Below are 11,702 nucleotides of genomic sequence, written 5' to 3' on the forward strand. Positions count from 1 at the left end.
GATGGATTAAAACACTTCGATCGGATTGAGGTGGAGAATTGTTGGACTTAGCATTCCAGGACTATTTGATAGAACATGGAATCGTTTTCCAACTCTCAGCATTGAGTACACCTCAGCATAATGGTGTAGCAGAGAGGAGAAATAGGACTTTGTTGGACATGGTTCTCTCGATGATGAGTTACGCTTCCTTACCGGATTCGTTTTCGGGTTTCGCAGTAGAGACTGCGATATACATCCTCAAGTGTGTTCCCTCCAAGAGTGTTACGAGAACACCTCTGAAGTTATGAAACGAGAACAAAGCTAGTTTACGTCACTTTCACATTTGGGGTTGCCCTGCACATGTGCTTGAGGCTAATCCCAAGAAGTTGAAACCACGGTCGAGGTTATGCCTCTTTGTAGGCTACCTCAAAGGTACACGAGGGGTTATTTTTATGATCCGACGAAAAATAGGGTGTTTGTTTCAACAAACGCTACTTTTCTGGAAAAGGATCATATAAGGGAGCTGATGACGTGAAATTAGCCGTCAAAGACTCGATGACTAAAATTATGGTGAACACAATATGCGATGCATGTCTTAAGCTATGCGTTTATTATCATGCGTTGGTGGTCATGCGTTGGAATGAAAATATGTGTCACTCTTATATGTGATGACCATGCGTTCTTGTCACAAGTTTTCTTGCGTTCACTGATAACTTGTAGAAATACAAGTTATTTATACTGTTTTATTTAAATATTGCAGCTAAAAGAAAGAAAAGTTGCGTTGATAGTATAGAAATTGGCTAAGAAATGCGAAAATTATAAAATGTCATCAATACACCCACTAACACCATTGTGATGGTAGAATAGAATGTTTCAGTTTTTTTTTTTTGCAGGAAATCAGTCACCGCATGCGTTCATGGCTCAAAGACGAAATAAACAACGCATCTACGTCGCATTGCGCCCATCAATCAAGAACGAAGAAATGATCAATGCAATGATGGCACATGCGACAATCAATCAAGAGCCCTAGCGATCAACGCAATTTCAACCATATGCGATAATAAAAAAATAACACCGCATCCGGTGATCGATCGAAGATGTGAAGAGCAACGCATTTGCAGAAGATTCTGACAAGTGTACAACTTTCAGTTGTGCATTTCTGACGGGTTGATTACATAACAGAAGGAATTTTCCATTCCGCCATTTCAGGAACTACCATAACTATACAGTGGGGACCACAAATTCAAAGAGCCAAGGCCTTGCCTATAAATAACTTATTCAAATTCGTTGAAAAGATATACACATATAGATATAGAAACTGGTACATACATGAATACATAGAGACGTGCATATACTGATTCTGAGAGAGAGGCTGGTCTAAAGCGACTTACAGAGTAGATCCGGGCAAACCACGAGATAAGGCCAAGAGGTGAGTCTCCGAGCAAAGAATCCTTCCAATCCCCATAGCTGAAGCTCTGTGCGAAGGTCAATTCTACCAGGAAAGCAAGCCTGAGAGGGAAGCTTTCCTCTCCACTACTTCCACACGCTGGCAAGCACAACCTCCATTCAGGATCTGTGTCAAGACGTTGACACACTTTCTATATTTGTTTCTAATCTCTATTTCATCATCTATATTCATCTTCTTTACTCTTTCATTCACAACATGTATCAGACGCTTAATTTTAGTATTAAATGTTATGATAATTTCCATTTTCATCTCTCTGTCTCTTTTCGTACATCCATAATCCAATTTCTCCATGATGTGTTCTTAATCCCATGGGTAAATAGCAAGAATTAAGCGAGTAAGTTAATTTGTGTTAAGGAAATAATTAAGTTTAGCTAAAGCTTGCTCGACGGCATCTTCACCTGTGAGAGCAGAAGTAAAGATGTTATTCCGCCTATCGAGAGAAGGTTGGAAGAATGCGTTAACTAAAGCAAGAAGTATTTCCAGAGATGGAAATAACCTTGCATTCATCACGTTCATCCCTGTTTCACCATAGAGATATGAGAACGCGGCCGATCATTGAGAGGTGTACGCCAAGGGAAAGCAGAACCTTAGTTGCATCTTTAACGCAATTGACAAACTTGAGATGTTTTTACTATTTACTCTCTCTCTTTCTGCTTCATTCATAAAGACTTACCATCACATACATCGAATCTTTGTACAACTTCACAGTCAGTTCTCGACCTCAGTATCGTGTATCATGTATCTTGTAACGTGTATCATATTAGTTTAGGATTTATTTTATTAACGCATTTTTACTTTCATCGCAATTTATATTTCTGTATAAACCTAAATTCTTTATTCATTGTTAAAAACCGATCGTATGTATCAAAATAGTAGCGCATTAAAGAAAACAATCCCTGTGTTCAACCTCGGATTATTCTGAGAAACTTGCGTTGGAATTATACTTGGTTTCAGCGCAAGGAAACTTGTGACAAGCACTACTACATCGCATACTACGAACATATCCTTAACAAACCATATACTTAGACGTAGTATTGCATAGAAATTCTCTTTATCGCAAAGCACTTAAGCGCAATTAGAGCAGCGTTAGAGTAAGATAAAGAGATTAAATTTCATGTCATCAATTTTATGGCACCGTTGCTGGGGACATGAGCTTGTAGCACATTACCTATCATCACAATGCATGCATAAAGAAGGAAGTAATTTTTATCGTTGCAAGTTTATGGCGCCATTGTCGGGGATTGGTAACGGTTAGTGTTGAATACTCTTGTGGTATGTTGCAGGACAGATCTCTTTGTACTGTCTGTTTAACGCGAAGAACAGGCTGACGATTTATGAGTACTGGAATTGATCCAAAAATTCTAAACTAACCCAAAGATCAAGTGTATTTTTTGCGCAGGAACACATCAGAACCAAATTAAGCGCCAAAATTTTAAAACCAAAATGTAGAGAATGCAAGGTTTGAGATAAGGCCAGTCATGCTACAAATGATCCAAAATGCAGGATAATTCGGAGGTCTACAAGGAGAAAACCTGCATGCTCATTTGACCAGCTTCATAGAAATGTGCAACGCATTCTCCATACTTGGCGTCACCCCAGAAGGTATTAGACTTTACCTCTTCTCATATGCACTAAGGGATGAGGCAAAGAGGTGGGCTCATTCGTTGGAGCCAAACGAAATCACATCCTGGGACCAGTTGGTGGAACGGTTCATGAAGAAGTTCTTCCCTCCAGCAGTCAATGCAAGAAGACGAAAGGATGTGCAGAACTTTGAGCAAATGAATAACGATACTCTGAGCACTGCTTGGGTGTGGTTAAAAAGGTTGGTGAAAAATTGTCCGCATATCGGGATTCCCAGTTACGTTCTGATGGAAACGTTTTATAACAGCCTGAATAGATCAATACAAGTCGTTGTTGATGCCTCCGCAGTAGGAGGATTTATGGATAAGACCTACACAGAAGCCAAGGTCATCCTTGATCGCATTTCGCAGAACACGGATGATTGGGTGGATGACAGGTACAGGGGTAGAGGTTCTGAAAGAAGAAGAAGTGATAATGCCATTGTACCAACAGATACAATGAGAACTTTGGTCGTACAAATGGCTGTGGTGACCTCTCTTCTCCAAATGATGGCACTTAATCAAGGTGCCCTCTCTCAAAGTTCAGCACAACCTAATGTGTCGGCACAAGTGGCCGCAATAAATTGCGTCCAATGTGGAGGGGGCCATGCTGTACAGATGTGCCCATCAAACCCACAACAAGTGTTTGCTATCCAGAACAACCCATACAGCAACACTTATAATCCTGGTTGGCGGAATCACCCTAACTTTGGTTGGGGAGGAAATCACAACCAAGGGGGGCCGAGTAACCATCAGAACAGCAAGTCTGGGAATCGAGGAAATCCTCCACCTTTTCATCAAAATCAGAATCAGGGTCATCAGAGACAACCACAAAATCAACCGTCCTCCTCAAACACCTCTGGAAATTCATCATCATTGGAGTCCCTGCTGAAGTAGTATATTGAGAAAAACGATGCTGTCATGCGGTCGCAGGCGTCTTCAATCAGGAACTTGGAAATCCAATTTGGGCAACTGGCAGCCAAACTTCATAATAGAACACCTGGAATGTTGCCAAGTAATTCCAAAGCCCCGGGATCTCACGGGAAGGAACAATGTCCTTGATGACATTGCGCAGGCAAGCTTGACTACCTGCAGAGGTGTGGATTGCGGTAACTTTGAAAAACTTTTTTCAATTAGCATCCCTATATTTATGTTTAATTTCTTTCTTTACAGCTTTCATTTACTGAAATTCTAAATTGCGTTATTTAATGTTTATTAGAATTAGCCTTTACTGCTTTATATGTTTACTTTCAATTTAATTCAATTGTGTACTTCCATGTCGTGTTTTATTTCTTTACTTTTATGCATGAGTAGCGATGTTCTTAAAATTTCCGTGAATGACTGAATAAAACAATGAACACCGCAAAGTTTTATCGACTTGCATGTTGGATGAATTAAAAAGAAAAATAAAAATCGGTGTGCATTGCTATGATCGATGCATCTCGCACTAACAAGATACACTTTGCGTCCATCCTACCCAAATGCATTGCACTGAGGGGTGTGTTGCGCTCGTATGTATTTTTTGCCCGTCCTCAATGAAAATGCACTATGTCGAGGTAATGTTGCGCCAGTAGAAATATAGTGTGCTCGTCCTCCAGAAATGTTGAGTTGGGGGTGTGTTGCGCTAATACATACGTTGTTGGCCGTCCTCTGCAAATATGCATTTGCGTTAATGGAGGCATTGCGTTAATCTTAACCGTGCACCCATCCGAGTAAAATACAAAGGATAAATTCATTCATTATTTCTATGTATAGTAGTTATTTCTTGATTCTTTGTACATGCTGAAATTTTGTATTGCGTTATTTGTAATTCTTTGTATACTTGGTTAATTTTAATACAACTGAGTAACAATTCTTTCCGTATGTGTTAGCCTCTTATTTATCATCCTTTGTCAATTCTTGCGATGTTCTTTATCTTTTCTTTTGCGTTATTCATTGCACTGCCATGATGAGTAATATGCCTACCCTAGCAACATGTCCCACACTTTGTATTTTCTGACTAACATTTAGATAATTCGTAGCAATAGTACTGCTTTACCTTTTATCCTTTAAGACTCTGCTCAAACCTTCTTTTCAAAATTTTAACTAAGTGTTTGTCTATTCTGTCCAAAACAATGCAATGAGGACCTTGCACATCTCTAAATTTGGGGGTGGGGAAGGTCTGAGCAGATGCGATCAAGCGGATGCGGTTATCATTAGAAAATGCGTTCATTGTCAATATATATAAATTTTCATACAAACTCCAATGTCAGCGCAAGGGAAAATCAAAATCCCAACCTGATAAGAGTTAAGTCATGAAAGGAATCTGCTCATAGTTGGATGTTAGCATGACACCCGTGGGAGCAAGCCAAAATGAAGGTGGGTTTCCAAGAACAACGCAATATGAAAAGAGAAAAAAAATGAGATAAAAATAAAAGAATATAAGAGACAACTCCTCTGATCAGCAAAAGTTAAACTTAGCTGAAAATCAAGAGTTGAAGTTGAGATTGGCACACAACCGTAGTTGGATGTTCGCATGACACCCGTGGGATCAAGGCAAAACGAAGGGTGTAACCATGATCAACAGTCTCTAATAAAATGACGCAAACTAGACCATCGCATATAGACGCACCAAGTTGTTTTTACATGAAGAGGTAAACATTCTTTTCAAAACAAGAAGGGAATTTTTGAAAAGAGATTTGTTGTATAAAAGAATAAAGTAGGGCATGTTTATGAATTATTAAAGGATAGAAGAAAATTGTGTTGTTAAGTAATGTTGTCTAGGTGGAGCATTCGGAGCAAACAATCAACGCAAAGTAAGGATAAGAATTGAACGATATTGCCTTAGTTGAAGATATGCTTGAGGACAAGCATATATCTAAATTTGGGGGTGTGATAACTTGTAGAAATACAAGTTATTTATACTTTTTTATTTAGATATTGCGGCTAAAAGAAAGAAAAGTTGTGTCAATAGTATAGAAATTGGCTAAGAAATGCGAAAATTATAAAATGTCGTCAATACACCCACTAACACCCTTGCGATGGTAGAATAGAATGTTTCAGTTTCTGTTTGCAGGAAATCAGTCACCGCATATGTTCATGGCTCAAAGACGAAATAAACAACGCATCTACATCACATTGCGCCCATCAATCAAGAACAAAGAAATGATCAACGCAATGACGGCGCATGTGACAATCGATCAAGAGCCCTAGCAATCAACACAATTTCAACCACATGAGGTAATAAAAAATAACACTGCATGCGGCGATCGATCGAAAATGTGAATAGAAACGCATTTGCGGAAGATTCTAACAAGTGTACAACTTTCAGTTGTGCATTTCTGATGGGTTGATTGCGTAACAGAAGGAATTTTCCATTCTGCCATTTCAGAAACTGCCATAACTATACAATGGGGACCACAAATTCAAAGAGTCAAGGCCTTGCCTATAAATAGCTTCTTCAAATTCGCTGAAAAGATATACACGTACAGATACAAATACTGATACATACATGAATACATAGAGACGTGCATATACTGATTCTGAGAGAGAGGTTGGTCTGAAGCGACTTACAGAGTAGATCCGGGCAAACCACGAGAAAAGGCCGAGAGGTGAGTCTTCGAGCAGAGAATCCTTCCAATCCCCATAGTTGAAGCTCTGTACGAAGGTCAATTCTACCAGGAAAGCAAGCCTGAGAGGGAAGCTTTCCTCTCCACTACTTCCACACGCCGGCAAGCACAACCTCCGTTCAGGATCTGTGTCAAGACGTTGACACTCTTTCTGTATTTATTTCTAATCTCTATTTCATCATCTGTATTCATCTTCTTTACTCTTTCATTCACAACATATATCAGACGCTTAATTTTAGCGCAAGGAAACTTGTGTTGGAATTATACTTGGTTTCAGCGCAAGGAAACTTGTGACAAGCTGTCACACCCCCTCCCGAGCATTAACCCAAGACTTAGAAGAGAGCATGAAGACATACTAATCTGATTCTATGACAATTGTTACTTTTACTTTTTATTTATTAAAGACTAGAAACTTTGACACATCTACAATAACCATACCAATATTATACATGTAATCCAATTCTCCTATAAGTTTTCTATTATACAATCCGAGTCATGCCCTGAAATATTACCAAGTTCCTGGTGTTTGGTGGTTGAATGACTCTTCCCTGAATGCTTCGCTATGCTACCTGGGGGGAGGAAGAAAAACATTTGGAAAACATAAGCTAATAAGCTCAGCGAGTGGTGCCTTTTAAAATATCAATAACTTGATATCAAAAATATATTTTTTGAGAAATCATCACATAAACAACTATTTCATTACCACCAGTTTAAATATATATTTGTAGCTAAACCGCTGATCAATCATTTCCCACCAAACCACATTTTATTCTTGGCATGATCATAATATAAACCAACATAATAATGATAATAACTTTCATGGAAACTTTTCCTATACCCATTTTCCCGCTAATGTGCACATCGACTATTTTCTCGCTAGCTATGCTTAGGTAACTTGACTATATTTCCCGTCGGTCATCATCGACTATCATTTCCCGTCAATCAAAGCTGACTATATTTTCCCACCAGCCGAAGCCGACTATATTTTCCCGCTAAGTACCTTTTCAAGCATGCTTACTATATACCCCGGGTACAATTTCAGTTTCCAAAACAAACATACAAGCAATATCTTAACAAGCATAGTAATAAGATAAACATATATCCCTGATCATGCTAATTTAACATTATCCCCTATATATATTTACCTATATATAGAAATTATATCAACAATACAACACACAATAACCACTCACTGTTCTTTCAAGGCTTTCTACTGCAATTTACTTTGTAAGCATTTTCCTGAGATTTCCTCCATTTCAATAAAAATTTCCAATCAATACTATTATGTCACTAAATAATATTAAAACACTCAAAATACCTTTTTATATTCAATACATCAGCTTACCCTACTCAAAACTTCAGTCAAAACCTCAAATAAACCGTTTAGAGGTTATTCCAACCGTGGCCCGCACGTACAAAGGTGCTGGCAGGCGGTTGCGGCGTTCGGCTTTGCGCAGGAGGTGCGCGTAATGCATTACACTGATGGCCGAGGCGTCACAGTCGATGCATTGGGCTGGTGCAGGCTGATGCATCCGTGCGTTGTGCTGGTGCAGGCTTATGCGTCCACCTGAACCTTCAATCTTGTCAACGCAACTTTTGATCCCTCCGAACTCTAATTACAATAGCAGCCTAAGTACTTAAACTTCAATCTCTATTTAAGCTTTTAACACTGGAATTTTGGAAATGGTACGAGTTGGTTGTTCACGACAAGCCCTTCTATTTATAGATAACCTGGGCTTTCCCCTTTGGGACAACTCAGGATCCAAATGTCTCTCCCTTAAGCTGCCAACACTAATTCTTTGCCAACAGCGCTTTGAGTTGGATTAATCTTAGTTTTGCCAACAAAATTGTTTTTTTTGCATGTAATCTTAGCCTTTCACCTCCTGCTTAAGTTGATAAGAGTCATTTTGCATGAAATATCCTTCCGCCACCTCATCTACTTAGTGTCTAAGAATGTTTATTCAGATAATTTAGCATTACTTATGAACGCATATCTTTACGTCTGCCAACCAATTTTGCGTTCATCAATGCATCCATCTGATCACTGCAACCTTACCACAACTAGACAGTCCCATTGGGTGTATGCGTTCGACCATTCTTGTGCCCTTTGGCTTATCCCCTTAACTATTACCGCATAACACATCCATCGCGTAGCACATTCCCAACGCATAGTCTTGCCATATATCACCGCATGGCACTGTCGCTTCCTTCGTATCCAACGCATCCATCGCTACTTGTCAACGCATTCCCTCGGCCGCCTCTACGCAAACCCTGGATTGCAATACTGTATGTCCTTAGCTGCATACTATCACGTAGCAAGGCTGTCGATTGCCATCAATGCTATGCCTCGCCGCATGTCATGGCATCAACGCATACCTTCAACAATCAACGCATACTTCCATCACTGCATGCCTTGATCAACGCATGCTTTCACATCAGCGCATGTCCTTGCATCACCGCAACTACCAACGCGTTCCCTTGACCGCAAGCCTTTGGCTGCTACCAACGCATCCATCGTGTCAAACGTTCAGCGCAACTTAAGGTCATCGCATGCGTTGTTCTTAGCCTCTAAAGACACTTTCTGCCGTATGAGCTCCTCTTGGTCACATTTTGACTTTCTCAAATAACCTCTAAATGTTTAGCACCAACGTATAGCCAACATCTTACTTAGCACAAGACCAATCGCAATATTAATATTTACGCATATCTTCTTTTAATATTCTTAACCAAATTTTTATTAGTTACTACTAAGCAGCCCATTCAACCACTTAGAACTTTTCCTCCTCTTAATAACCTACTATCATCTAGATTTATGATTAGGGTCTTACATAAGCACTACTACATCGCATACTACGAACATATCATTAACAACACATATACTTAGACGTAGTATCGCATAGAAATTCTCTTTATCGCAAAGCACTTGAGCGCGATTAGAGCAACATTAAAGTTAGATAAAGAGATTAAATTTTATGTCATCAAGTTTTTGGCGTCGTTGTCGGGGACATGAGCTTGTAGCACATTATCTATCATCACAGTGCATGCATAAAGAAGGAAGTAATTTTTATCGCTACACTCACGCCAAGTATAACGCGAACGCAAGTTTCTCGGGTGATCCGAGGTCGAACTCAGAGACTTGTAACTAAATGCTATGCGGTGATGTGTTTGCAGCGGATGAATAAAAGAANAGACTTGTAACTAAATGCTATGCGGTGATGTGTTTGCAGCGGATGAATAAAAGAATGATGGAGAGTATAAGCTAATAACTACTCCTACTCCTAACTAACAGATAAAGCATTGGAAGTATGAATGAGAGGTAGAGACATGACAACTGTTGACACGTAGTAAAATGCATGGAAAATAGATAAAATGTGAGGATGTCTTCATCGTAACCCTAGGCTTGACTGCAAGGGAAACCTCAGCCAACGCAAGCTATGTGATCATGTTACACACATTGAGCCTAATTCTAGGACGCATGCGATGTATATGCGACGTGTCTAGAGGCCTTATTTCTAAGTCTCTACTTCTGCTCATGTGCTTCCACACATAAACAAGATGATCGCATACCACTGTATCCTACTTCGTGGACGCATGCAATATCCTCTTTATAGGGTGCATACACTGTGTAATAGCAAACAGAGCTTATCTCTAAGTTCCCTATTCTTGCTTATGCGTTCCAATCCGCTCTCTCGAGTCTTAGAATTGGTTTTTAGACTACTCTCTCAAGTATGCCTAAATGATGAATGATGCGCTCATGAATTCCAAACATATTCGCCGCATATTCTACTTAACAACCCTCATAATTCTAAATAAAAGGCCTAAGATGACGTGCATTTATCCCGTCATCAGGAGCACAGTCCACAAAGTAAAGTCGTGTTGCGTGAGCTTTCCAATGAAACTACTGAAACTTCAACAAAAGTTATTGAAGAGCCTGCTACATCAACAAGAGTTGTTGATGGGAGTTCATCTAGTAGGTCGGTTCCATCTCAAGAGTTGAGGGAACCTCGATGTAGTGGGAGGGTTGCGAACCTGCCTGTTCACTATCTGGGTTTCACGAAAATCCTTGCTATGGTAGCAGATGGTGACGTTGAGAATTTGTTGCCTTATAAGAAGGCAATAGAGGATGTTGACCGGCATGAATGGGTCAAGGCCATGGATCTCGAGATGAAGTCAATGTACTTCAACTCAGTATGGGATCTTGTAGATCAGCTTGATGGGAAAAGACCTATAGGTTGTAAATGGATCTACAAGCGCAAAAGGGGTGTTGATGGGAAGGTACATACCTTCAAGGCTCTACTTGTGGCAAAAGGTTATACCTAGGTAGAGGGAGTCGACTGTGAGGAGACTTTCTCGCCTGTTGCCATGTTAAAGTCGATCTGCATCCTTCTGTCTATTACAGCTTATTATAATTATGAGATCTGGCAAATGGACGTCAAGACGACCTTTTTGAATGGCAATCTTGAAGAGACCATTTATATGGTGCAACCCGAGGGATTCATAGACCAAGGTCAAGAGCAAAAGGTTTGCAAACTGAATCGGCCTATTAATGGATTGAAACAGGCATCTCAATCTTGGAACATACGGTTTGATACTGCGATCAAGTTGTATGGCTTTGACCAAAACGTTGATGAACTTTGTGTCTACAAGAAGATCATCAACGCTTCATTAGTCTTCTTAGTGTTGTACGTAGACGATATACTACTCATTGGGAATGATGTAGGTCTACTGACTTCAGTTAAGAACTGGCTAGTGTCCCAATTCCAAATGAAAGATTTGGGAGAGGCTCAGTTTGTTTTGGGTATACAGATCTTTCGGGATCGTAAGAACAAAATGCTAGCACTGTCTCAGGCATCGTACATTGACAAGATGTTGCTCAAGTACTCGATGCAAGACTCCAAGAGGAGCCTACTGCCGTTCAGGCATGGAGTCACTTTGTCTAAGGACATGTGTCCTAAGACGCCTCAAGAGGTTGAGGAGATGAGACGGGTCCCATATGCGTCTTTCGTTGGCAATTTGACGTACGCGATG

Source organism: Benincasa hispida, chromosome 11 (assembly GCF_009727055.1).
Source record: "Benincasa hispida cultivar B227 chromosome 11, ASM972705v1, whole genome shotgun sequence".
Lineage (NCBI taxonomy): Eukaryota > Viridiplantae > Streptophyta > Magnoliopsida > Cucurbitales > Cucurbitaceae > Benincasa > Benincasa hispida.